Source organism: Ceratotherium simum, chromosome 18, assembly GCF_057802395.1.
Source record: "Ceratotherium simum simum isolate JZ-2026a chromosome 18, ASM5780239v1, whole genome shotgun sequence".
In the NCBI taxonomy this organism is placed as follows: domain Eukaryota; kingdom Metazoa; phylum Chordata; class Mammalia; order Perissodactyla; family Rhinocerotidae; genus Ceratotherium; species Ceratotherium simum.
The window spans coordinates 52,836,339-52,864,239 of NC_141917.1; the positions used below are offsets into that span (position 1 = coordinate 52,836,339).

Genomic DNA, 27,901 nt, shown 5'->3' on the forward strand with positions numbered 1-27,901 from the left:
ATAAGGCCTTTGGATCTGGAAGAAGAGGTACAGGAAACAACAAGCTCCAAGTCCCTGAGGGAGCAGGCCTGGGTGTTTGAGAAGCAGAGAGGCAGCTATTGGTTACAGCAGTAAGTGACGGGGAGTTGGAGGAGATGGGCCTGGGGTGGCAAGTGGGGTCCAGTTTGTGTGCGGCCTGGGAGGCCACTCTGGCTTTCCCTCCTGTGAGGTGGGAGCCGCCAGAAGGGTTTGAGAAGGGGAATGATGGGATCTGATTTATGTTTTCAAGGGGTCACTGTGCTGCTCGTGGAGAAGGGTCCAAGTAGAGCAGGAAGAGCAGCCAGTGACCAGTCCGGCCAGGAGGCTGCTGCAAGAATGCAGGTGAGGGCTGCTGGGGGCGCCGGCCAGTGTGGTCACGGTGCAGATGGGGAGGAGAGGTCAGATTCTAGAGATGATGTACCTGAGTATATGTAAAACTTTTATAACAGGTTTATTGAGGTTAAAACTCACATACCATTCATTAAAGCCATTAAAACTCAATGGCTTTTAGCATATTCACAGATTTATGCAACCATCACCACAATCAATTTTAGAACATTTTCATCACCCCTCCAAAAAAAAAAAAACCCCTGCATTCCTTAGCCATCACCCCTCAATCCTCCTATTTCCCTCAGCCCTAGCAACCGCTAATCTATGTTGTGTCTCTACAGATTTGCCTGTCCTGGACATTTCAGACAAATAGAATCAGGCAATATGCAGGCCTCTGTGACAGGCTTCTTTCACTTAGAATGTTTTCAATCTGGATACATTTTGAAGGTAACATTGAGAGCATTTGCTGACTGATTGGATGTTTGGTGTGAGTAAAAGAGGATAAAGAATGATTCCAAAGTTTTTATTTGAGCAACTAAGATGGAGAAAACTGTAGAAGGTACAGGTTTGGGGGATTATCAAGAGTTTATTTTTAGATATGTTAATTTGAGTTGCCTGTTACATATTTAAGTTGAGAAGGTGAATTGACATTTAATACATCATTTAGGAGTTCAGGAGAGGAGGTCTGGCTAAAGATAAAAATTTAGGATTCATCAGCATGTATGTGTAAACTTCCGCTTAATGAGATTGTTATCGCCTGGAGGTCAGAGACCATTTTGTGTGCTGATGCCCTGCAGGTTACAGGGCTCTTCCTTACAGACATCTCCTGTTCATATTAATGAATTGTTGCACAGAAACTGGCCCAGTCTCCACTTCTACCAACTTTGAAGCTCAACTAAGGTGTCAGGCTCCACATGCAGGAAGTTCTTGATCAGGCTGATGCACTCTTTGAAGCTGTCCTGTCTACTTTCACAACAGCAGGGGCGCTCAGTCCGGAACTGCTCTCCTTGACCTGTTCCTTGCATCTTGTTTTTTTCTACCCATAAGTCTTCCAACAATTGTCTCTTTTTCTGACTTTGTCTCATTCTTAGTATTTGACACACAATATCATCTCAACTACACTGAACCTTGAGTTGTCGGGTCAGCCATTCCAATTCTCTACCTCATTATCTTGCTGTAGAACCACCTCAGGAATGCCTCTCTTTGTTCAACCCCCCCGTGATCATCTTACCTGTTGTTGCTCTTTACCTCCAAGGCCATTTCTCAGTCTTGGCATATTGACATTTTGGGCTGCATGAGTCTTTATTGTGGGGGCCGCCCAGTGTGTAGCAGGATGTTTAGTACCATCCCTGGCCCCTACCCACCAGATGTCAGTAGAACACCTCCACCAGTTGTGAAAACCAAAACTGTCTCCAGACATTGCCCAATGTTCCCTAGGGGGCAAAGTCAGTCCCCCCACCCCCATTTGAAAAAACTGCCCTAAGTGAAAATGTGGTAATTGTGACTGTGGTCCTTTCCAGGTCTAAAATTTGATTATTTTCTATCTAAGCAGTCCTTCCCTCGTGTATATAACCAACCTTTTAATTCCTTCTAGTACATCAGCCGCACTAGGCTTGTGATCACTTTCATTTTTGTTTCTCTCCTTTAATTTCTCCTTTCCTTTTTTTTCCCCTATTCTTAGGTCATCTGTGAGTCACAGATGGTGATACTTGTGGAAAATAAGTGTAAAAAATTAAGGCACACCTACACGTTTTGCAAGAAAAAGGAACATCAGAAGTTTTAATTAAAAAAAGTTGCCCTGAAAAATTAGTGCTATCCATCTTTAACGCTCTTATGGAATATACAAAAGTCAGAAACTGTAATATCATCCATTCCTACTTCCTAATAGTTTTCTGATACAAACTCTTCCTTCTCATGGAAGACCATGAGAAGCACCAACATCAAGTTGAATAAGAACCCTTTGGATGTAATTTGACACTGTTGCTGTTGATGAGTATTCTAAGAGTATCACTTCCTACTCTTGGGGTCCAGCCTGGCAACAGAGGGAACTGAAGGTTTTGTTTTGGGATAATTCACTTGAAGTTCCAGTAAATGACTTTGAAATGAACTCTTGGGAAACAACTTCTAAGCTGGTGAAAGCATCTGCTTTTATGATTGACTTACAGCCTAGGGTCAGTGCACAGAGGCAGGTGGTGAGTTTTGTTGAATTGAGGGTGTTCCAATGTGGCTTTAAAACAATTTTGTTTCTAGCTCATGAGATGGAGAATTGAGATGAACAGTGTTAAGGATGGTTCCTGGCATCATCCAGCACCATCCATTACATTTTTCAGTACGTGCTGCTTTACTAGGTACTGTGAGGAGTTAAAAAGCCAATCATGGTCTTTAAGTAATGTTATGTTTATAGAAGCAGGCAAGAAACATAGGAAAATGTACAGAAAATGCAAACATGTATAACCGCATCTGTTTCCATCATCCTGAGAGCTAAATAATTGTTGCTGGTGGGAACAGAATGAATAATGAGAGCCAAATGGGGTCAGTCAATAACCACCCAGAATAAATTGCTAATCAGAAACGGAGCTAGCACAGGCTGATAAATAACAAGGTTACTTGATCTGAAGAAAGAACCTGCTTCCCCTCATGTTGGTAATTATATCAATACAGAGAAAGAGACAACTTAGCTTTCACTGGGGTACAGCCAGATGCTGTTGTAAATCAATTACACTTTCTCAGGCACCCTCTCCTACAGTCGCCTGGCGGGGGTATATGCAGCAGCTGATCTCAGTTTGCATTGCCAGAGCAGCTTAATGATTGTCTTTGTACCTAGCATGTGTCTGTGCAGGAAAGCTTGGGCTCACGTGTAGAGCCGCGCTTTCAGACTTTACCATGCATGCTCATTACCTGGGGATTTGTTAAAATGCAGATTCTGATTCAACAGGTCAGGAGGGCCTTGGGATTCTGTTCTAATAAGCTCCCAAGTGATGCTTATGCTGCTGATCCACGGAACACACTTTGATTAGAATGCTGGGGAGAAGGCGAGCCCATCAACGCGAGAGAGAAAAGGAATTTGAATGAAGTGAGAACAGAAGTAAGAGATGTGTGGATCTAATCTTTCTCTCCCGTCCCTCTTGTTTTGAATTTTTCTCTTCCCTCTCTTCAGAGCTGTCTGCCTCTTCCTTTCCCTCCCCCGCCCCCTACACACACTAGGCCAAGAGACCCTGATTCAGTTGCTGTGGGTTGGGGCACTGGTATTTTTAACTGCTCCCCAGACGATTGTCACATGCAAACTGATTTGAGATACTCTGATTTATCATCTTTTAAAAATTATTTATATTTATCTTTGAACCTGTCTTAATGCAACATTTAGAATTGCTATACACTATTGAATTATTAATAAATTATTTTCATTGATGATAAACTACATCTAATAAGCAACAAAGTTTATCATTGTCCCCATTTGGGCATTCCACGAGAAGCAGAGTGCCATTGCTTGTTACCTGGACTCCTAGGCGCTCACGGTGGCCTGCTAAGTGGACTCCCTTCCCTGTCCCTCCTCGCACTGCAGCTGGTTCTCTGGGTTCCAGACCTGTCCGTATCGCTGGGAGCTTGTTTCAGATGCAGAATTCTAGGCCCCTGTCCCAGAGCTACTAAACCAGAATCTGCATTTTAACAAGATCCCCACTTTCACACTTGAGCACGTGCCACCTCTGTCGTGCTCCTCATCATGTGCTGTGAGGCCCTCAGCTCAGGGCTCCAGTGTCCCTGTCGAGGATGGAGGTACCTGCTTTTGGATCACCTGCTCTTCCTCTCTGTGCTCATGCTGCAGTTTTCAGTCTATCAGATGGTGGGGTAGCAACTTGTGACACCATGCACTTGTTGGGTGGAAATTTTTCTCTTTTGAAGGGAAGTTCTGGTGAAATGCATTTGCTTTTGGGTCTGCACTGATTCCAGACTGCCAAGGTGGGTGGTGGGGGACAGGGAGCACTGAAATGCACACTTAGGTTGGTTCACCGTGTCTAGCTGATTCTGGTTGCCATGGAGTATGTTGCATTCTAGTTGTAGGGCTTCTCAGAGATGGCCTCATAATTACAACACTTTGGGTCTCCATTGCTCCTTTCTGGAATATCATCTTGGCAGACCAGATTTCCTGAATGTCCCCATTGATGAATAGAAGTATCTGTACTCAAAAATGCACATGCCAAAGGCAGCTCAGACTGTTTTTCTCCCTGCAGCTTCCTGTCATTTGTGGTGTTCTCTTCATAAACCACGGGGCTCGGCACTAACGAGTGGCTGTTTACAGAGCTCTGGTGGTAATTAAGTCAAATTGGATCTGCTTTCTTAGTATGGTGAGGAAATGTACTGACATCCATTATGTACAAGCTGGATGGGGGTGAAAAAACCCAATTCTTGTCAGTTTTGATACATGTTCAAGCTGGGGAGCATGTGAAGGAAGAAAAACTTCAGTGGGTGAAAACAGTGTTAGATCAGAAGCAAAGCTGCCTTTGGAACTCCACAGCCCTGAGATTTGGAAGAGGAGAAGAGAGGCCAGATCTCTGTGGTTGGGATGAGGAACACACAGAATTGGAAGGGAGCACACTCCCTGGAGAGTCCTGGCTGGATTGGAGCAGAGTTAGTGGGTAGTATAGACACTTTCTGTGAACGTTATGGAAATATCCCAACCACCTTTCACCCTGGTCATGCTCTATCACATAACTCTGTTTTGTTTTTTCATAAAATTGATCATATTCTTAAGTAATCCTATTTATGTATTGGGTTGCTTGCTGTTTGTTTGTCTTCTCCACTAGAATTTCAGCTACATGAGAACAGGGACCTTACTTGTCTTGCTCACTGCTATACATTTAGTGCTTGGTACTGTGACTAGAAAATGCTAGGAGCTGTATTAGTTTCCCATGGCTGCCATAACAGATTAACACAAACCAGGAGTCTTAAAACAATAGAAATATACCCTCTCCCAGTTCCAGAGGCCAGAAGTCAGAAATCAAGGTGTTGGCAGGGTTGATTCCTTCTGGAGGCTTGAAGGCACAGTTTGTTCCATGCCTCCCTTCTAGACCCCGGTGGTTGCTAGCAATCCCTGGAGATAGTTCCTTGGTTTGTAGCTGCATCACTCCAATCTCTGCCCCCTTCATCACGTGGCCTTCTTTCCCATGTGCATTTCTGTGTGACCTCTCCTCTTCTTATAGGGACATGACATCAGTCATTGGATTTAGGGTCCACCCTACTCCAATATGACCTCATCTTAACTAATTACACCTGCAAAGACACTACTTCCAAGTAAGGTTACATTCTGAGGTTCTGGGTGGATGTGAATTTGGGGGACCCTATTCAACTCAGCATAGATGCTCAACAAACATTGTTGAATTAATGAGTCTTATGAAGTTTCCTTTGACTTTCAGATTTAAGCCCTAAAGGATATTGAGGATAAAAAGAAAGGGAGGGCTACCTTTGGTTCTAAACAATCTAGGGGCCAGCTCAACCTGTCTGTTGAGTACAAAAGCCCATTATTCTCGGGAATACTCCGGTAGGAAGACACTGAGGAGAGAACATTATTTTGTTACTTGGGGAAGGTTGGTGGATTTCTAGGCAGATGCTGCCATGATGTTAGCAGGGCTCTGGGACTAGGTTCCTCATGTGTAACTGGGGACTCTGACACTGGACCCAATGCTGGGCCTCCCAGGAAGCTGAGTGAGCTGGGGGCACTAGCAAGAAAGGATCCCAAAGAAAATGAGAGCATCTTGAGAAAGGATTTGAATTAAAAAATTGTTTGGTGTTAAAAAAAGGCACTAAAATCATCATCATGAGAAAAATGAGAATTTAGTTGGATTTCTTTGTACTTATATCGTGGTTTATGATTGTTTTAATGTTGAATTTCATATGGGCTGGGGAATTATTATGTTCTCAGTGCTCTCCAATGGTTTTAATCCAGGCCTATTGAACCCCAATACTTCTGAAACCTTGGTCATAATAAAGTGGAGGGCAGGAGAGATAATTGCTCTTCTAAGCTGTTAACAGATCCTGTTTAGTTAGTGGTTTAAATAGAATACTCAAGTACATAAAATGGTTTCTGCAAGATAAAGCCCAAATCAGGTTCAAGACGTTAAGGAGTCAAGAGGCTCTGCCTGATGATATGGAAGTCACCTTTCTTGAGTCAAAGTTGCATCTTTGAAGGATATTGACCAGAAGGGCCAACCAATGACCAAGGGCAAAAAGGAAGCTGTGTTCTAGTGGAGATGCTCAGGGGTCCTGGACTTCTTGAAGTCCAGTTAGAGTAAAGTAAGATCTCCTTCTCTTCTCTCACAACATTTTGGCAGGCATGGGAAGACTGAGATGAGAGCTGATCACACCACCTATGGAGTGGCCTGGTCTGTGTGTAATCCTTGGATGGATGATATTTGGTAGTCTGTTTAAGATTTGCTTTTTGCATTGTTATCCTCTATCCTGTCTATTGGTAGACATTATATTCACAGCCATACTTGAGGGTGTTAATGCTCAGAGAGAAGGAGTACAAGGAAAAATACAACAGCCCAGACAACTAGTTGTGAGCTGGCAAGTAATGACCCACAGAAGGGACGAGTTGCTGAGAACAAGATGGCTGATTGAAGGGCCAGGTAACAGCCAGGGCAGATTTGTGTGATGTGTAAGTTTCTCCAGAAAGATTCAGAAATGGTTGAGGGAGAAAAACTCCCCTAGGACTGGGCGTCTTGAAATTCTTCAGAGTAGGTTCTCAGTTGGGTTTTAAAGGCAAGAACGAATCATGACAATTAAGGAGATGGGAAACCTGGATTGGCATACTCTAATTTATGTTCTTCCAGCGTTGCTGGCTTTTAAGTTTTGATATGTCCTGATCAAGTTGTCTGCTGCTGGTGCATTTTTTCTTACTTATCGTTATTCACTGACCACAGCTAATTTGCTTCTCCAATTGATCTGCGTGTTGCTTATAAAGTGCCACATCAAGAACCACTGCACCAGCAAAGTGTGGTTGAGCTGCCGAGGTCTGCCTGCCAGCTTAAGCAACACTGTGTGTGGGACTCAGTGGGACTGGGGCTTTGCCAAGTCCTGAAAGTCAGTCAATGATGTTCACTCACAAAATTGCCTGCTGTGGTAAGGCATTGCATGGAAAAATGATTAGCATGTAATTTTTAAAGTGTTCCTTAATTCAGAGTAGCTGTATTTGTTTTTACATAAATAACTGACAACGTCCCATTGAGTGGGCTCTGGAAATGAACGTTTCAAAGCGTGTGTCCTCTTAGAAAATAACAAAATTTGCACACATTTGCATTATATGATTATCATACTTGTGAGTAAAGTGGAACCATGGTCAACTGTAGTGACGGACCTGTACCCTCCCCTTAACTTGAGGAGGTTTGCTCTATTCCAGGGTGAGGGAGGCCCAGGGTTGACTGAGGTCCTTGCATGTGCAAAGACCTCTGTGGACACCTAGTTAATCCCAGGAACCCCCTCTGCTTTGAAGGCAATGACATCTCCTGCTCCCTGCAGAAGGTTGAGTTTGAACTTTTTATGGGCTCTGGTAACAGCTGGGGATTCCTTTCCCCTTCTGTTTTCCTGCCACCCACAGCCTCCTAAGAGGCAGGATAAAAGAGAATGTCGTTGCTTTTCCTTTCTTCTCTGGCTTTGATTTTCTCCTCTTCCTTTGTGTTTCTGGAAACTTTAGACAAGCAAACAAATAAAATATAGCTCATCCCCTTGTGAGCCTCGCTCTCCTTTCTGAGGTTTCCTCTGATTGTCCTACACCATTTGCTTGCTGACTTTCCGCTCAGGCCCTCGTTCTCTTTTCTCTCTTTGTATTAGGATTTGGGTTTGGCTGCTTCAAAGTAGAACAAATAACAGTGGCTCAAACTAGATAAAAGTTTACTTATCTCTCATATGACAATATGTGCTGGTGGGTGATCAGAGGGATGGGCAAGTTGGCTCTGTCTGTGTGGGGCTCTTGGGAACCAGGCTTCTTCTAGCTTGTCCTGCCACCCCGTAGGGGTGTTGCCCTCGCGTTCCTGGTCAGTGTCGACACTCTGTGACTCCCACTTCTGAATTCTCTCCCAAAGGCAGGGAGAAGGAAGATGTGCAGGTAAAGCAGAAGCTGGCAGGTCCTGGAAATTGTCCTCAGCACTTCCACTCACATCCTTTCGGCCATATCTAACTGCAAGTCGGGTTGGGAGAAGAAGTCTCTAGCTGGCGGCTAAGTGTTCAGTTAAAACTAAGGGGCTCTTTTGTCCAAGGGAAGAAGTGGAGAGCGATGTGTGGGGACAAATATCTGTCTCTGCCATACCACTCATGATATTAAACTGTATATTGGAAATGGTTGAGGATCGAGGTAAAGCAGACCAGACTGCAAGTTGCTAATGGGAAAGAAAAAGGAAAGTGATCAACTGTTTCAATAAGTCCAAATGTGCCAGTTGCCCAACGCAAGCCCTATAAATATATGGACCCCATAACTGCCACTTAGCAGGATTTATGGAGAGCACATGGAATTGAACGTCATGGGCATTGATGCCAATGCAACATGCGTTCCAACCCCGCTCTCCCTCTCACTTGCTGTTAGACTTTGGTAAGTGACTTAACCTCCCTGTACTTGGACTTCCACATCTGTTAAGCGGGGATAACACTGATCCTTCTTTATTGTGAAGGTCAGAAGATAATACACGAGAATTGATTCTTATGATGCTTTGTGCTACAAGGTGAGCTCTCAAGAAATGTTGGTGGTGTCATTTCCCAGAGGGAGAAGTTGTTTTGGGAGCTCTATCCAATGTCTCTAAATTAGAAACCCACAAATGGAAATTGCAATTGCTATAATGCCCATGATGGAATGGAGTGTGGTGGAAACTCCATGATGAGGAGCTGGGGGAGCTCCTTGTGGAGCCTGAAGGAAGGACCTTTTTTGCTTGTGTTTGGTTAGGTGTTTCCAGAAGGAGACCCTGAAGACAAGGATTTGGTCCCAGGAAACACCAGTAGGAAAGTGGGGAAGTGATAGAAGGAGGGGAAGGAAGCCAATGGGGGCATTATTGAGCAGGTTACTGCTGTGCGCAGCCAGGACTCAATCCTGTTGGGGAGTTCTGGGGGACAGTTATAAATGTCTCAGATTACCCCACCTGAGGAGCTAGTGATCCACCAGCTTCCATGAGTTATTGGTAGAGTTTGCACCAAGTTAATATTCCCTGGCGCTTCTGCCTGCTCCACTTTCAGATGATTGCTTGTTTGCTTTTATGAGGCGATGAATGCTTATGCCATGGATATACTTGGGAGTCTAGGTGAGTTTGCATAATTTCACCTTAAACTGCCCAGAAGAAAGATGTCACACACCCGCATCGAGACCTCCATCTTGTTCTGCTTACTCTTGAATTTTGTGTCATCCCCTCACTCTTTTCTTTCTCTCTTTTTCTTTTTTTATTTCTCAAATCTCTTAAACTTGGCAAAGGAAAGAAAACCGCTGGAGGTTAGCTTGTCAAAGTCTAGCGTATGTGATGAGAAGGAGAGCAGAAAGAAACACAAAGTATTTCAGAAGGGATGCTGCAATCAAACAGCGGCCATCGTACTGTGGCCATCATAAGGCAATCCTATAATTTATATGGAGAGTGCTTGGCATAGAAGGCTAGCCCTTCAATGTACTTTTAAAAATAAATCTAGTGCTTCTGAGAGGTCTTCTTCCTATTGAGTAAAATCAGAGAGTGCAGATCAATAACGGCTTTCTGGTTAGTCTGCCTTAACCCTCCAGAGCTGGTCTGCCTGGGGATGTGGCTAAGTCGATGGGACATGTTTTACATTCTTGGCCCTTTTTCTAGGCTGCCATTATGAGTGCCAGTGGGGAGAGCAAATCACGTTACGTGGACATATTTCCAATCTGCTAGCTTAACATTTAACTCTTTTATGCAGACTGGTAAATAGCCTTCAGATGGTAATGAATTGTAATTGTAGCCAAGTAAGAGAAAAAAATAATGGAGCCAGTTATTTAGATGTACAAAGCTCCACTTCCTGCAATCTCTTGGAGCAATCTGGTCCTTCAGAAGAGTCTGCTATTGGGATGCATAATTTCCAAATGAAAGGTCTGATTGAATTTGTGCTGTGCAGCTCTGGTGAGTGGATGTATTGGTAAAAGTCCTCGGATGTTCTGGAGGATGCTCATTAGCAACTGGTTGCTCCCTGTGGTTTCTCTCCTATAATCTCCACAGTAGGCTGGCATGAAGAGTGTAACCTTTTTTGAGGTGTGAAAATGCATTAACTTGTGCTATTGCTTTGAAGTCAAGACTAACGCTGGAGTGAGCAATATGGAATAAATACACACAGGCAAGTCCTCACTGTTAAGAGCTGTTGTAACCTCTTCTTACCTCCCTGTTCCTGAAAGCACCCTTGCCATTGCTTCATTTTAGGCTTTAAAGAATAAAATCTGTACAGCAGTTTATATACGTACATATATACATTTAAAAATTTGAGTGGTGATATAGGTCAGAATAAAGCACCAACTTGTTTTTCAGGATTACCTTCATTTCTTCACTAAACATTAATTGGGCAGTGACTCTGTGTTGGGCCATGTGCTGAGTTCGGTCCATAAAGACAAAGACATAAACCTTGTCCTCTAGAAACTCACAGCGTTACTCGTTAAATAATGTTACCGTATTGCATGACTTCTTGGGTGTAAATAAGGAAGAGGTAATTTATAATTTATACAACTTATCCAGGCATAAATGATAACCCCTTCAAAAACACTAACTGTACATCAGATCTTTTACTATTACATGTGCTTGCTTTGCATGATACAGATATTAAAGAAAGAATACGTTTTTATCAGAGGCATCAATATTCAAACTCTAAATTACTCTGCTGCAGGCCTGCAGCATGGAATTTGATTATATTTTTATTGCATCGAGGGAAATTTCAAAAGCCAAAGATCACGGTGGATATTACTGCTAGCAACCCTACAGACTTACCTGCATCGCCTTTACTCTTTCCTTTCCCCATTCTTTTGCAGTGAGAGAGGTATCTCTCCTCCTCCAAGGTTAATTCCTGTACCTTTTCCCCGAGTCCCATCTCTTCCAGTCTCTCTGAGATGTCTCTTAAATCCCTGTCCTCCTTCCTGCTTTTACAGAAGCTCCCTTCCTAATGAAGTGAATTCCAAAATGTCAATGTGCTCTAAACTCTCCATATAAAAAAAAATCCCTTTCCTGAATGCCATGCTCCTCCTGTAACTACCTTATCTCTTCCCTTCTCTTTATAACCCATCTTCTAGAATGAGTTATTTACACAGATTTTCTCCTATTCTTCTCCCATTTCATTGCAGCCATCTACAAATGCAACCCCATCACTCCACTGAAAAGACTTCCACCAACTTGCTAATGACCTCCTTGTTGCAAAGCTAATAAATATTTTTCATTTTTATTTTACTTTATTTCTCTGCACCATTGATACTGTTGATCTCTCCCACCCTTTTAAATTAACTTAAAAAATATACAAATGTAATACACATTCAAGGTAAAATATTCTATCAATACTGGAGGTACATTAAATGTTAATTTACAGTCCCTTTCTCTCTGTGACTCTCCAGTCTCACTTTCTTACCTCTTTTTGACAATTTTTTTGAGTCCTTCTACAAATATTCAATTCAGATTCAATATGAAAAAAATACACTGAGATCATACCACACATATTGTTCTTTGACACGCTCTTTTCACGCAATGTATTTTGAACATCTTCACATACCAACACATATAGATTCCATTTTTGATAACTGCAGTGTATTACTGGCAACTCCCTCCTTCTGAAAAGATCCTGCTCTCCAGACCACAGCAGTGCTCCTCCTTCCTCTGTAGGCATCTTCTCCATCTCTGCAAGGACCAATTCCTGGGCCCTGTTCTAGAGTCTGTCTCAGTTCTCAACTTCTCCACGGTAGATGTCATCTACTATCATTCACTGTTACATACTGTTGACTCCGTAATCCTTATCTCTTCTCTAGATCTCATTTCTAACTTTCATACTTAATTGCCTTATTAATAAATTACTTAACTGCATCCTTCCGCTTGAATACACTGTAAAAATGTAGAATTTAACACCTCAGGAACTCAGCTTATTATGCTTCTCTGTTATCATTCCTTAAACCTGCTTCTTCCCTCTAGTTTCCTACCATAGCGAATGCTATTCCCACCCAACCATGATGTCAGACACTTGAATTCATCCTTCGTTTCTCTGTATCCTCAACTCTCACATGTTGTCATCAATTCTTATGGACTCTAACCCCTGAATAGTTTTTGAACACAACCGCTTATTTACATCCCCATCGTTATTCCCCTAATAAAAGCCACCAGAATTTCTCATCTAAATTATTGCAATAAGCCTCCTAATAAATAACCCTTCCTTCAGTCTTCTCTCACTGTAATCCATTTTCCCCACTGAAGGTGATATTTCTAAGACACAAAACATAACAACGTCTAAATTTCTTCATGTGACTAATAAGAGGCTTCAAAGCCCAAACCTTGTTTGCCTTTCTGGTTTTCTATCTCACTACTTTGTGTCTGAATTCTACACAAGCCAGACTGAACTTCTCATCTCTGCCTTTCTTCACACTGTTTCCTTCTCCCGGAACACTTCTCCCCCAACTACGTTCCCCTTGCTGCAGCCTGACTGACTCTTATTCGCCTTCTGGTCTCAACTTGGATTCATTTCCTCCAGCAAGATTTTCTTCACTCTCCCCTAAATCTGATTCTCTACGCATTTCACATGGCCACATACAGCCCCTCCCCACTCTCCCCCATACACTAGTGTCATTTCTAATGACATTGCTTTGTAAGTGCTTGTTTCTCCCTCTGTACTGTAAGCTTGTTGAAGACAATAATCTTGGTTATCGTATTTGCAGCTCTCTCTGTCTGTCCCTATCGCCTAGCCGGAGTAGATTCTCATTAAATATCTCTGGAGTAATACAATACCATGAAATGATGTCTTAACTTCATGAGAATTGACAATCCTTTCTGATTTTCTTTCTGTTGATTGGGATGGAGATGTACCTATGCAGTGTCCTCCCTTTCTCCCAACGCCTGCTTATACCCAAATTCTACATCTTTTAATTTCTTCAGGGTACTCAAACAGGAACTGGACTCCTAGGTTCATAACAAAGATAGGAAATGCCTAATAACCTTCTCCAGCATTTTCCCTAGTTTATATTCACATCTCTTCTTTGATGGTGTTCTCCCAGGACACAGAGGACCCAAGGCCATGTCTGCTTTTCTTGGTGTTGGAAACCTCTGCATGTGCAGCTTGTCATGGTCATGAGCCTACAGCATCATTCTGACTCGCGGTGGACCCCTTTACCATTGCTAACAGATGATGAAGGCATTGGCTGAGCAAAGACCTGAATCCCAGAATTCTCAAGAATTGATTATATGCCAAAAGAGAAACTGGGAGGGCAAGAAGTATGTAAAATGTCAAAGAAAATTAAAAATTCCCAGCACTTTACTACAGGGGTAAAAACTAATTACTGACAGGAGAAAATCTGTGTGGCCAGAAGGGTGATGTGTCTCTTGAGCTCTCCTTGCAGGACACCACCAGCAGGTCTGATGTCTCCTGGATTTAATCACTAGGGCTAGCCTGGAGCCAGATCAGGGCAGCTTATAGAACTGCTTGATGCTTTGACTTAGACATGGAGAGGTATAATGGATCCACAAAATATTTGGCATGTGGTATTTATAAGATTTCTGATGGGTTTGGAGAGTGAGAGTGGAAGAAATTGGGCATAGGTTTCTAGCTTGGATAACTAGATAGACGGTGGTCCCACAAAAAGTGTTGAAAACAGAATGAGAAGTAGATTTGAAGGTAGAAGATGAATAACATGACTTTAGACATTTTAGTTTAGTTCCCTGTGGGATATTCAGGGGAAGATATAAGCTTGTGAAGCCCATGAGAAATATTGTGCTAGAAATATAGTTTTGGGGATTCCTCAGCATATAAATAGTAACTGAAATCAGAGCAACAGAAAGACTTAGCTCTTGATTTTCTCTACACTGGCAGTTCAGGCAATGCTTCCCCATTCAACTCTGCTACCCCATTTGCTCCAAATTTCCAAACTAGGTCTTCTCCTTTCCTGGGTCTAACACCATCTCTTGAAACCCCAGCCAGATGAGAAATCCAGGAGCTTCTTTGTGTCTGGGAGGGGGAATCTGAGTGTGAGCATGTGAAGCATGAGGAAAGTGAAGGAGCCCTCACATTTCAGAAGTAGGTGAAGGCAGAGGAACTCACTGGGGAAACAGAGAAGGACCTGTCAGAAAAGCAGGAGGGACTTCAAGAGAACCTATGTCACAGAGGCTAAGGCAGGAGAGCTTTAAGAAAGAGGGAGTGGTCAAGAAACAACTCCTCTGGATTTCCTTTACAGCGGTAAAATCTGGGTTGCCTTGGATGCATTCTCCCAGAAGACAGTGACAATAATTGCCCTATTGCTTGTTGTTTGCTATGATCTTTTTTCATTTTTAATGAAGTTTCTAAAGGAGCCAGAGTGAAGTAAAATGAAAAGTTTCCCTTGGGGAAGTCTAACTTATGAGAGAACCAGTTACTTGGGGAAAGTGCATTTGAAGGGATTCACATACCAAGTCCCATCTGTGGATGGAGGCTCAGCCAGCCCTGACTCAGACCCTCATCCCCGAGGAGGCCATTCTGTTGGCTTTCTGCCTTGAGCAAGACTGCTGCCTTAAGCTTTGATCTGCATTTGAGAACTATTTCCTTGGTTATCACTGAGCCTTCCTATTGACCACAAAGATGGCTACATGCTAATTCAAGATGACTTTTTTAAAAAAAATTATTTTTTAAATATAATTTAGTTTTGCTTTTAAACTTTTAAAACAGATTTTATTTTATAGAGCATTTTTAGGGTCACAGCAAAATTAAGAGACAGGTATAGAGATTTCCCATATGCCCCCCACCCCTCCACATACATAGTCTCCTGAATTATCAACATCCCCCACCAGAGCGGTACATGTTTTACAACTGATGAACCTGCATTGACACATCATTATCAGCCAAAATCCACAATTTACATTAGGGTTCACTCTTGGCATTGTCCACTCTATGAGTTGGAATAAATGTATAATGTTAAAATGACGTGTGTCCACCACAAGATGCCTTTTGAATCATATGCTTTGACTAGGTTAAAAAATAAGCACTAAATATTAAGTTTAGAAAAACTCAAATAGGGGCTGGCCCAGCGGCGTAGTGGTTAAGTTCAGCGTGCTCTGCTTCAGCGGCCTGGGTTCAGTTCCTGGTACAGACCTACACCACTGGTCAGTGGCCATGCTGTGGCAGTGACCCACATACGAAATAGAGGAAGATTGAGCTAACAGATGTTAGCTCAGAGCGAATCTTCCTCAGCAAATAAATAAATAAATAAATAAATAAAAACTTAAGTGATGTGGGAAATAGACTACATCTCCCTAATCCATCTTTTGAGGAAGCGCTTCAGGGTCGAGGTGAAGGTCATGGATGGAGTAAAAGGTCAGTGATATCTGCTTTGCACTTTGTAAGTTTTTAAAAAGTTATTTTATGCTTTGTTCACAGCTGTTTTGATGAGGCTATGTCCTAATATTGTCTACAAATAAACAACCAATTCAAAATGTTCTGCTTTGGCAAAAACGATCCCCAGAACACGTTGTCTTGCCTTCCAGATTGGAGAGGGACTGCGAGGTAGGGATGGGGTAGGACAGAGAGCAGCAGCAGTTCTTTCAAGTGTGGGAGGGAGTTATTGAGTGTCAGGTGTTGTGTTGGGTGCTTCCCACGCACATATTATTGTGTAGGTATTACTATCCTCATTTTACCCAGGAGGGAATTAACGATCAGAGAGATGAACTTGTCCAAGGCCACATCGTGTAGGTTGTAAACATTCACAATTCATAAAGTCCCCAATGCGGGAAGATTTCTTAAGAAAAAATGAGGCATTCACTTGATTTGGGGAACACAATGCCTTTATCATAGTGTTATTTTTGTTTCAGTGCCAATAACCACAATATTCTTCCAGCGAGATACTGATGTTTTGTCTTGCTTCCTCACTTGCCCGAATGAGTCAGGGACTTTTAAAAGCTTAAACAGGTAATTGTATAAACTGTCCTTGTAAAAGCACTCTGAGCTCAAGGAGGTTTGACTGTTCCAGCTTATGTTAAAGATGGAAAATTATATTTTTAAGGTAATTACATGTTCTTCTTGATAAAGTACAAACATTCACAAACACAGGTGTACTTTCAGACTGGTCTGCTGAACTGGCTGCCGGCTGTGATTAGCCTGTGGTAACAACGCTTCTACTCCCTAGGGAGAAGCGAGACCTGCAGGATCTTGGTGGGTGAAGGAAGAGCAGACTGGCTCAGTGGATCACTCTTCACATGTAACTCGACTCTGCCTTAACGTAGAGGGTGAGCGAAGACTATATTCTTCATTGATGGTTAAGAAATGACATGTAGCAGGCCCTGGGAAACATCAACTGAAGTTGTATAGCTATTGGCAATGTATTATTTCAACTCTTTGAGTGTTTCCATAATTTGTGTTGAAATAATATTCACTGATTGCTCCTTCTCTGTGCCCTTTGCTGATTCTTTCGCATCTTCCAGACCTTTATGCTTTCCAGGGCCAGGACCCACTTCTCTCCATCTGCATTCACTCTCTTATACTGACTCATCAAGTACCATCTGGAAGTCGATTACTTCCAAAGCTAAGTTTTCAGCCCAGCCTCTCCCCCAAACTCATTTCTAATGGCCTCCTTGACATTTACTCTTGACATCTAATAGACTACCAAACTTATCATGTCCAAAATGATCTCCTAATCACCAACCTGCCACCTTCTATCAGCCCATTCTCTCTGTATCTTAGTAAAATTATGTCTTCCCTGTTGCTCAGGCTTAAGAACTTTTGAGTCATCCTTGGTTCCTCTCTTTCTCTCACTCTCTACATCTAAACCATCAACAACATCCTATTGGCTCTATCTCCAAAATATATCTGGAAGCCAACCACTGCCTACCACGTGTAGCTCTACCATCTTGGTCCAACCTGCTGTCTTCTCTTAGCAACCTCGTCCCTCCTGTCTATTCTCAGCCATCAGAATGATCCTTCTAAATGAGATTTAACAAGACATTATGTTCTAGTGCTCAAAACTCTCCAATGGTTCCCTTATCACTTGGGACACAAATCAAAATCCTTATAGTGGTCTGCTACACTCACCACCACCACCGCCTCTCCTCTTACCACTCTCCATCTGACTTGCTTCACTCCAGCCTCATTGATCTCCCTGCTAGTCACTGAACATGCTGGGCAGAACTCTCACTAAGAGGGTTTGTTAAAACACGGATTTCTGGGTCCCACTCCCAGAGTTTGTGGTTTATCAGGGCTGGGGTGTGACTGATTAGTTTGCATTTCTAAAAGTTTCCAGGTGACTGTGTTGCTGCTGTTGCAGGGATCACACCTTCAGGACAACTGGTGGTATGTTGATAAACCAGACCTCTGGGCAGGTGGGTGGAAGGCCCTTTACAATGTCTGCTCATTTCTGTGATGTGAATACTCCCATCATGGCCAGTTTCAAGCTCCCAACATGTCATTAACTGGCTCACAAAATTCCTGAAAATTTAACAATCAGCTCTCATGAGCACACCACCAGAACCGCTGGTTTTGAACAGCGCTGCAGGTCCTGCCTGGGAGAAAGGGTTGAGGAAGGGAGTGATCACTTATTCTACTTATTCTACACTTACTGTACACTAGTCACTGTTTTGTCCTTGGCATAAAATGTTTCATTTGGTCCTTAAAACAAATATACAAAATTATGTCTTGCTATTTCCATTTTTTAGATGAAGAAATTGAGAAGCGAAATTACTTCTCTGAGTCACACACCTGAGATTTGAATCCAGGACTGCCTGAACCCAAAGTCCCTCCTCCTCCAAAAAAAAAAAAAAAAATAGTACCTTGAGTCTCTTTGGGTGGCACCACGTCATTGGGGCTTGGAGATGAAAGATGTATGAAGCTAAAAGTAACCCGTGGCATAGATATAGATATAGTCTGACCTTAGAAGTGACTAAATTCTGTTGAGTTGGGTTATTGGAAGGGAGCCCTGATGAGTAAACCTATATGTGAAGTAGGCTAACTGCATGGGGCTGCAGCCCTTAGAGCTGATCACAGCTCATGGGCCAAGTGCAGCTAGAGAACATGTTCCTTCCCTTAGTTACTGCCTGATAATCTGGGAACCAGTAAGTGCAGATCAAAGGAACTGCAAAGCTCATATATTGAGAATTCTGGTGCCAGGTGCTGGAATAACTTTCCTTTGAGGGTAAGTAAATTCTTTCAATTGATGGAACAGAAGTTGCTCCAGGCAAAGGCCCCACTTGTTCCCCTGCTTAATTGCCTGACTACCCTAATTCTGGATTGAGCTTCAATCACTTTACTTTCTAAGCTTGGAACCCCTGGGACAGGTTTCCACTGGCATACTTTGCAAGCACCGGGGGCGATTATCCAGGCATCAGAATTGCTTTTCTCAGCTCTTTTCTAGCCAAGCTCAGTCTCTGTTCTTCCAAATTGCCTGGAAAACTGCCCTCTGCCTCACCATCCTGTGCCGGTGGAGACCTGGTCTCAGGCTGGGCGGTCTGGCTATCTGGCCCGAAATGAAAAGACTCCAAACCTTAAAGGTTACAGACCTTATGATGACCCCAAAGTCCAACGCAATGCAAAACAAAGTCCAGTGTGATGAAAATCAAGTTACATATTCTGAGCTGCTTTGTTCTTCACACTTTTTATTAGGCTATTGGGTGAAGAGCTTCTGGACTTCTGCTGTCCCTGAGGCATTTCAATGGGGCAGAAAAGTAAAAGATCAGGGAAGGCTCCATCTCTCTTCTACAGATGAGCAAGCAAGGGATATTCCATTTCTTTTATCATTATTCATTCTTTCACTCATTCATTCAAATGCCCTTAGAGCAGGTACAGTGGAAAACTAGAGGAGGGAGATAGTACTCTGGCTGTCAGAGACCACGGAACACTTCTTGGAAAGCTTTAGCAAAGATTTTTGGAGATGTAGTTATGAGGACACAGTAGGTGGAAGGAAGGGGGAGACTCAGGACAATTATGTAAACAGAACATCTGAATGTCAGAATGTTTTTTTTACCTACTCTAAAGGACAAGAATCAAGTTAAAGCCACCACAAAGTGAAATCTTCCTAACTTGTTCTGCCCCATCTCAGGGCTTTCTTGTAGCCTCAAGATGGATTGAGAGATGTACTGCCATTTTCCTTTCTCCTAGTGAGGCCTCCTATATCTCAAGGCCAAAGAACAGAAAGTGACATAGTGCTTTCTCTCCAATAAGAAGCTACTCAGAGGGTGAAGGCTACTTTTTTGGAGTTCATATCACTGCTTCTCACCTGCAGGAGGTATTTGAGAGGACCTCATAACAGATAGAAAACCAAAACGTCACCTTTACTGTGCTAAAACTCAGTTTGGACAGTGGTTGTATGACTCTAGGCAAGATGGCCTACTGATACTGAACCCAGACTAAGAACCCACAGAACCCACACCTGGCCCTAGTGTGAAAGAAGCAAGATGCTGGGAGAAGCAGGCTCAGTTTACTTTTCCCATTGCCACTTTACTTCCCTGGAGTAGAGTGAGAAGAGGGGTCAGGAGAGATAGACCAGGATTGTTACCCCAGTGGAGCTGCCTCCACCTGGGACATTAGGAGTGAGGAAGAAACAATTACCCCTAATACTTTGTACTAGTCAAAGAAAGAAAAGGTGTCCAGGGGTTGTGGTTGTGGGAAATGTCCTCAAAAGAGTCAAGGTGAACTTCTTCCACAAAACAGAACCATTAAAACATTTCCAGAGGGGCATTTCTTTTTTCCCCTTCCATGAGGTGTTGAGATGGGAAAAACTTACCTCACAGAAACTTTAGTACCTGGCAGGCCGACCCTGAGTGAGTTCCATTGACAGTAGTTTCTGGCAGTCATGAATAAGAGGTAAAAGAGAAAGGGCCTGGCTCAGAGACAGGCAGAACTGGGGCTCTGAGCGTTGGGAATAAAGTAGATTTAACTTGACTCCATCACTCCAGGACCTGTTAAAAGAAGAAAGCATAACAAGGATTTTGTGTGGCAAGAGTGGAATAAGGCTAGGTTTGTGCTCTCTTATGCATTCAGAAGAGAAAGAAGGAAAGAAGGACCAAATATGGAATTGGACTTCATTTCCAAGCATGAACTTTCATCACTTTCATCAGTAGCCATCTGGCATGCAGTGTTCTGTGGCGTTTCTCTAAAATGACTGGCAACCTCCAACAGTTTCCTTGGCACCACCACTGAGAAGCCTCCATTTGTAGCAACGTGCTAGAAATAGTCAAAGCTCAACACAGGCAGGTAATGATACTTATATAATCAGCACCTTAGTCAATCCCAATACAATGAAGCCCTCGTCCCTGTGGGATACTTCCAGATGCATATTCAAAACTTCTTTGTTTTGCCTCCATCTCATGAGGCTTCTTTAAAAAGATACCAGTAATGGGGAAAAATAACAACACACACACGTACACACAAAAACCCTCCCCTCCTTTGGGTTCTATATTACTTAATTCACGTATCCTTATTGCACTTATTATATGGTACAATAATTATTTGTTTATACATGTGTCTCTTTCAGTAGATTTTAGCGCTTAGAGGAGAGAAAATACATCCATTTCAGCTGTTTATCCTCATCACTGAGCACAGATGCTCAAGGAAGATTTAGATGGACAAATGTTTCAGTTTTATGCTTTGTACCCTTAGTACAATTGGTTCACAACAGGTACACCAATCACTCGTTTTCAGAATATAAATGAAACGCTTAACTTTTTCAAGAATGCAGTAGATGGTTCTGAGGAGGACTTTTTTTTTTTTTTCCTAAGAAGTATGGACCTTTCTCCAGGTGCTATGTGAGGAACCAATCCAACACCCAAAGTGGGTCTGACCAATAACCCCAGGACACTTTCCACAAGCACAAATGTGTTTGTTCTGGTGCTTTAGCCAACATTTGATTTGACTGATTTAATCCAAGAATTTATTCAGGTTTTCAAGAGACCAAACTGAATCTCTTAGCGATTTGGAAGAGAAAAAAGTGTACACATGAGCAAAATCACACACACATGAGTATGAGAGGCCCATAAAAGTTTATGATGATCATGTAATAAGAAGTTTTCTTGATGTTAGAGAGAAGAGGAAACACACAGAACCAAGATTTGGACAGAACTAAGTTCTTTGAGGAAAGGAGTCCGTGGAGTGGCAAGCCTCTGTGACAGTCTATGAAAAAAAATTCTGATTGAGCAAATAGCTTCTGTTGATTCAATTTGCATGTACAAATATGTACTTGTTATATGTTACACCTGGTTTCTAAACCTGCTCCGTGTATATATCTGGGTGCACATGCATACCATCTACTCACTAATACCCAATGCTGTCAAATGCCATGCTAAAGGAAACAAATGCATCTCTAGACCCCAGTAATGGCTAGATTATGTGTAACATTGTTGATACAGCAAAATTCCTGGACAAGTGAAGAACTTGGACTATATCTTGGAGATTGTTGTCATGGTTTTTGACTTGTAATAGAATTTTCTTATAAAATATTTCAAAATATTAATGTTCTGATGCGGAGTAGCTTCTCTAGTAGGCACTGCTTCCTGAAACGATGTCAGCTTTGATAATATTTGTTTGTGTTGGCATTTGGATACCCTCCTCCAGGCTCTACCCTGCAGAAATTTCACTATGAAAATGAACATGTAAGTACCAAGAAAATTTGGAATGTCTGTACAGAGCATGCATTTTCTACTTTATTGCCCCCAAAACAGCAAGGATGTTTGCTGTGTTAAACTAGCTAGATATCGCCTTTGGAAAACAGTGTTTCTCAAGCTTGGAAGTCACATAGGCTCCTTTTAAAAGCAAAAGAAAATTCTTCCAGATTCCCTTGGAGTTCCTTGGAACCCGGTTTGATTGACATTGACTTAAGAAATTAGAGTTTTAACTTATGAATATATTTTTTAAAAGGGAGTGTCAAAGACCCATGCTGCCTCTGATAACCCAATAAGGAAACATACAGCAATCATTTGGTGGATTTTTACAATCACAGTTATGAAGGAAGTTGGGAACAAAGGGTGTGCCTATAAATGAGTTCTGTAGAACTCTACCCTTCAAAAGTCTGGATATTTTGAATCACGTTAAGTAAGCGATGGAAAAGAACTAATGGTTTCTAACCTGAAAGACCTAAAGATTAAAGAGAAGTAAGTAGGCTTTTGAATTGTATACAGATATTTTAAACCTCATTTTAGAAATATTTTCCAGTGTGTTGTACCAGCATTTGTCTTAAAGCTTGAGTTTCCATAATACAAGTTATTCAACTGCAAATCAAATGTAATGTCAGTTAATTCAAGGACACCAATTGAACGGTGTGGACCCATTGTCTAGGATATGGTTGGAATTTGTAACTAGCACCCCAAAAGTAAATCAAAGCTCTGCAGACAAAGTTGAAGTGCTTTGTTGAGTAGCTGGCCTTTGGTTTTCTCCTTCCTGTTGGTGGCTGGTGACGGAATTGCCAGCAGCACTACTAAGGGCAATGATGACAGAGGAGATGAGGGGTCCCCTGAGTGTGAGGACTGAAGGGCTGACAAAAAAGCATTTACCTCATTCAACCAACTTATTTTTAGCTTACAATAACAAAATATACAATAAAAATACTTTGATTATTAGAACTCTAAAGGAAAAACCATTTTATTATATAAATATGAATTTCTGTTGCTTTTAACAGATTTTCCTCCATTGAAACAAGCACTATTTTTAACATTTTATGATAAGCTGATGTTTTTAAAGTTGGAACCATCATGTTACTAACAAATAGGTTAAGTTTAATGTTGTTATATTTTTAAAATTAAGAGATTTCTATTCCCTTGTAAATGCTGATTGAATGGAAAAAAGTTAATAACTCAGTTGAATAATAACTACAGTTTAATACTGGCTGTTTAGACTATGATATCATCATGACAGAATGGCTATTAAACTCTTAATTTAAAACACTCCATACCTGTGGGGAAAAGTCAATGTTTAAGACTCTATATATCCTGTGCATCATCTCTGAATTTTTCTTCTTTACATCCCTACATTCTCCTGTAACAGTCTACCCCTAGATACCTAAAAATAGGCACTTTCATTTTACCGTACCATTTTTTTATGCTGTTGCATCTACTTAGAATATCCTTTCTTATCATTTTAGTGTGGGAAAATTTTGCCCATTTGGGCCAGTTTAAATTTCATATTTTCCAAACCAATCATCCTTATGTTTCTTTCTTCACGCCATGTTGACTATGGACAATTACTGGGCTTCTGTTGTTTGATAGTTGTATAGTAGAATGAGAGTGTGGAGTTCAGAGTCAGAAATATGCACTAGTAGATTTATAGGTCAGTCTCTTAGAAACCAGCCATGAGATCTTAGGCAAGTTATTTAACCATTCTTAGCCTCAGTTTTTCCAGAGTAAAATGGGATTAACTACCCTTCAGGAAGTTTGTGAGGCCTAGAAAAAAATAATATACAGCACAGTTCCTATCATATAATAGACACTGGTTATGATGATTTTTGCTGTACGTATGTTTCTCATTATATTTTGACCTACTTGAGGTCAGAGACTATCTTACCTACGTTAATATGCCCAGCATGTTGAAACCTAGAGCAGGGTAGTAGCTTAACAAAGGTTAAGTGATTGAATGAATGAATGGCAAAATATCAGAAAGAAAGTAAAACTGCGTCCTGAATCTTCAGCTTACAACCTACACATTAAAGTAATGGGAAAACCTCAGCCTATTTCAAAGCCTGTTATAGTCTTTTTCTTTATAATCAGGTTATTCAATTAGTTAGAGCCTGATACTAAAGAAGTTGAGGACTTTGATTCCTAAATGTATAAGTTAAGTGTATCCCAAAGTCACTGAGCGTATCCTTAACCACAAGGAATTATTTAGAAATGTTTGCCATCACTCTCCTGGCAATTTGGGTGAGAGAGAGAGTAGGGTATCGTCAGCTCAACAACCCTTCAAAACAGTCAATAGGTGTGTTTGCCTATTAAAGGTGGGAATTTTACTTTAGAAATTATATCCCAGAGGTGGTACTAAAGCTGGAAAACTGATGAATTAGACGAGCAGAGGGTTATAGGATTACAACCCATGACTCCTGGATCTCAACCCCTTGTACTGGGTACCCTGTGATGGTTAATTTTATGTATCTACTTGGCTGGACCTTGGTGCCCAGATATTTGGTCAAACTTCATTCTGGATATTTCTATGAGGATGTTTTTAGGTAAGATTTACATTTAAATTGGTGGACTTTGAGTAACACAGACTGCCCTCCCTAATGCAGGTGGACCTCATCCAATCAGTCCGAAGGCTTGAAAAGAATAAAAGGATGACCTTTTCTGAGCAAGAGAGAATTCTCCAGCAGGCTGCCTTCAGACTTCATCTGCAACCTCAGCTCTTCCTGGTTCTACAGCAGACTGCCTTTGAATTCAAACTGCAACTCTTCCTTGAGTCTGCAGCCTGCCAGACTCCCCCATCAGATTTTGGACTGGCCAAGCCTCCTCAATCACGTGAGCCAATTCTTTAAAACAAAATAAAATATATACATACATACATACATACACATACACACACACACACACACACACACATCCTATTGGTTCTGTTTCTCTAGAGAACCCTGATTAATACACTGTCCTGTAATTTTACACATTGGTGATTATTATATTACTCCTCTCTTGTGACATCATTAAGCAAATTCAGCCCAACTTTTACCCCATGATTTTCAGAGTGTTTCCCAAAGGACCTTAACCTGTTAGACTATATACCTGTCCAATGGACCGCCTACATCAGAGTCACCTGGGGAGCTTGCTAAAATTCAGATTTCCAGGCTCCACCTCAGACACATTGAATCAGGATCTCTGAGGATAGGACTCTGTGATCTGTATCTTTGACCAGTTTTTCTGATTCTTGTGCACATAACAGTTTGAGAACCATTGGTTTCTATGGTGTATGTTTGGTTTTGCGTGGACAGTGAAATTGCTGGAGAAGAGACTATTATACCTAGACCACAACTAGGAACTGAAGAATTCAGCAGTGGGAATAACAAGTACTTAGATGTAAATTCTATATGGATTATACTTTAAAGAAAATTAGTTATGGGTCGGTGATACATTTCTTTTAAATATGAGATCTGGTTGTTGTTATTGGACAGGAGTATGTGACAGATTCAAATTTAAAACATCACAGAAATAGCCCAGAGTGTAATTCTGTTATTTAAGGGGAAATGAGGAAAACACAAAAGAAATGTACAAAGATGCACAAAGAGGGGAAGGTGTCACTGAGGTCCATGAAAGAGAAACAGGTAGTTGTGTAGAACAGTAGAACAGCAGGCAAAGACTGACTGTAACCCGGGGCCTGGTTTAGAAACGCTCCCCCAGGAACTGAAGGAGCACATATAGTATCCAGCTTCTGGCTGTCACCAATCCTTAATTCTCTAAAGGAATGTGCGGGAAAAGAGGAGAAGGATGGACCCTGTCTCTATTGCGTGGATGCCAATTGTGTAATGCATAACATATGGGATATGTTTTTCATCAACACTAGGCCAAAAAGATTTTGACCCACCTGGTCATAGAAATGAGTGGGTTTGTGAAACCATTAGCATATGAAATAGATTATGCAGAAGGTCATCTTAGCATCTGGTTTACTGAAACTCCATATTTCCTATAACTCTAGGGCATAAGAAGAGAAATTCCCATAACAGATTAAGGCCAATAACATATGAAGAACGATTTATTTTCACCCAGGGTGACCCTTGTATTTATTAACATGGTATTGATTTCCTGTTTGCTTTTACTGAGTCAACATAGAAAATGATCTTTAACCCCTAAAAAAGTCATGAGGACTAAATAGTCACAAAAGCGGATGTTGACGAAAAAACCTAATTCTTTACGTTCATTTGACTTTTCTGTGTGCCATTCATACGGTCTGACGAACTTCTCAGAGCAAGACTCACTGGCTGCCTTCAAAGAGCTGACAAGTGGTACAGTTCAGCTTAAGAAGCTCAGAAGGCTCATTGTCTCCCCCTTTATATCCAGACAGTTTTGGAAATAAAGGACGCCATGCAGAATCCTTGCAAGTTTAGGCTACATCAGATATTTTTGAATCAAAGGGATTAGAACTGACATGTTTTACTCTTCATAGAAATATAGTCAAATTATTTAGCTATTTTAGGCAGAAGGATCCATTAGTTTAGAGACCTATGAATTCTAAATTTATTTTTAAAACTTTTGGGAAGAGAATTAACTATGAAAAAAGAATCCCAAATCCCATAATTGCTATTGAACAAACAAACAATACCACCTCCCCTAAACAAAAACAAAAACTAGCTGTGAAACCTGAAGGCATTTTTAATTTTATCTGGTTCATGGGACAGGGATAAAAATAAAATGCAAATAATACATCAGCAAAGTTGTTCTAGTCCAGAGGTTGACCAGCTATAGCCTGGAGGCCAAATCCACCCAACTGCTGTTTTAATACAGCAGGTGAGCTAAGATTTTTACTTTCTTAAAGGGTCATAAAAATATAATAAAGGAGAATATGCAACAGAAGCCATATGTGGCCTGCAAAGCCTAAAATACTTACCATCTTTCTCTTTTCAGAAAAAGTTTGCTGACTCGAATATAGTTTAAATAAGGAGGGATTTAGTGCCCTTCCATCTTCGTTGTGATCCTTGGCAAACTGCATGTCTGCTCTGAGCCTGCTCCCTGATCTGTGACTTTGGGATGATTCAACCTGACAACTTCACAAATAAAAGAAAATGGTAAGGTTTGAAAACCATCACCTGTAACCAGACATTTGTAGGTAGTATCATCCAAAACTTGTAGCCTCTTTCCATTGAAAAATAAGAGTTTTGATGGGACTGCTTTTAAATTTGAGGAGGGCAAACAGATGGACTTATATTTGGTGGTGACTTTATTTTAGGGACAACACTTTTCATCAGATTATTTGCTTTGAGCACATATTCCTTGGACATTGCCCCCCAATCAGACCCTGGTACTTTGGACCAAGTCAGAGCTATGGCTTATCTTTGTTGGGCACACGAAGTCTTTCTTCACAGATTGTGCCAATTATCATGAATGGAAAAGTGACTGTGTTTCTGGGTATAGGAAGGGAAGACTATTTAAAATATTTGAAATAAAATTCCTTTTAAGCATCCTCACTTTGGAAGTATGAATTTGACATAGAGTCCTGGGCTTTGGGAAATTACCAAGGCTGAGACGTATGTGAAATGCCGGTGTCTGGAACAGGGGAACAATGGAAATTAAGATTAACTTCCTCCTGAGAACTGAGAAAGATGAGAGGAGACCCAAAGCCTATGCAAATAATGCTGAAGATATCTACTGGCATGGGGGAGCAGAACGAAGCAATTAAATTTTCAACAAATCAAAATAATGAAAATGATCTTGTATTGAACACTTACCACCCTCCAGATCTGGGCTAACCACTTTATGTACATTATCTCATTTAA

General features: G+C 41.5%; 1 long non-coding RNA gene across 1 annotated transcript in view; it reads left to right on the plus strand.

Moving 5' to 3' along the window:
• The window catches only part of LOC147914644 (uncharacterized), a 71,674-nt gene extending 44,367 nt beyond the window's left edge, over positions 1-27,307 (plus strand). Inside the window, exons 2-5 of the long non-coding RNA XR_015555060.1 lie at positions 16,649-16,748; positions 17,752-17,808; positions 24,716-24,941; positions 27,033-27,307. This is a non-coding gene — a long non-coding RNA (uncharacterized LOC147914644). The remainder of the gene's footprint in view (positions 1-16,648; positions 16,749-17,751; positions 17,809-24,715; positions 24,942-27,032) is intronic.
• The last annotated feature ends 594 nt before the right edge of the window (positions 27,308-27,901 follow it).